The sequence below is a fragment of the Cynara cardunculus genome, unplaced genomic scaffold, assembly GCF_001531365.2.
Source record: "Cynara cardunculus var. scolymus isolate 2C unplaced genomic scaffold, CcrdV1 Un_Scaffold_1053, whole genome shotgun sequence".
Taxonomy (NCBI): Eukaryota; Viridiplantae; Streptophyta; class Magnoliopsida; order Asterales; family Asteraceae; genus Cynara; species Cynara cardunculus.
Window position 1 is genome coordinate 37684 of NW_020200670.1, and position 1147 is coordinate 38830.

At 39.1% G+C, this 1147-nt stretch overlaps 1 non-coding gene across 1 annotated transcript; it reads right to left on the reverse strand.

Annotated features, from left to right (window-relative positions):
- Positions 1-387: 387 nt before the first annotated feature.
- LOC112502188 lies at positions 388-494 on the reverse strand. The gene has a single exon (XR_003067644.1). It is a non-coding gene; the product is annotated as a small nucleolar RNA R71 (small nucleolar RNA).
- Between the last annotated feature and the right edge of the window lie 653 nt (positions 495-1147).

Here is a 1147-nt window from a genome sequence, read left to right on the forward strand (position 1 = left end):
CATCTTGCAAATGCTAAAAATGGTGGTATTATGGCATATGCTATTCCTAATTTAACTCAACTGCACATAGGGATACGTAAGCCTACCATTGGTGCCACCCATTTTTCACTTAAACCACTGATGTTTCAAATGCTTCAAACAAACGGCCAGTACGCTGGTTTATCTTCTGAAGATCCTCATTCTCATCTGCGTTCTTTTATGGAAATCACAGACTCTTTTCTCATCCCTGATGTTTCAGACGATGCTCTGAGACTAAAACTTTTTCCATTTTCACTAAGGGATCGAGTAAGAGCATGGTACAATTCTTTGCAGCCAGACTCTGTGACTACATGGAATGAAATGGCAGAAAAGTTTTTGAAAAAGTATTTTTCACCCACGAGGAATGCCAAATCCAGGAATGAAATTTGTACTTTTAGACAACTAGATGATGAAGCAGTTCCTGATGCATGGGAAAGGTATAAAGAGCTGCTGAGAAAATGCCCTCACCATGGCATTCCGTACTGTATACAACTAGAGACATTTTACAACGGTTTAAATATCGTTGCTAGACAAATGCTCGATGCTACTGCAGGTGGAGCTTTCATAGCTTGTACCTACAATGAAGGTTTTGACATACTTGAAAAGATTTCTAATAATAACGGACAATAGTCTGACCCACGTGCATTGCTACTGAAGAAAACAGCTGGAATAAATGAGGTAGATGCTGTTTCAGCATTAACAGCTCAGATCACTAAGCTAATTTCAAATTTAACATCTAGCCCACATGTGCAATCTGATGCTAATACCTTTAATTTCCATTGTTCAATCTGTGCAATGCGTGTACTGTGGTGAAGGTCACTCTTTTGAGCAGTGTCCTGGAAATCTGGAGTATGTAAATTATGTCAACAAGACTGGACCATTTTCACAGACTTATAATACGGGATGGCGAAATCTTCCAAATTTTTCGTGGCATAGTCCAGCTCTTAATCCACAAATGCAAAAGCCTCAAGGACAGTCCAATTTTCAACAAGGCCAATCTAATTTTCACTCACAAGCGCATCAAGGCATAATAATCAACATGCTAATTTTCAGAATCATTAGTCTTCTTTCCAAAGCAAGCCCAAACAGCAAGCTGAGTCATCTACTTCTTTGGAAGCAATGATGAAGG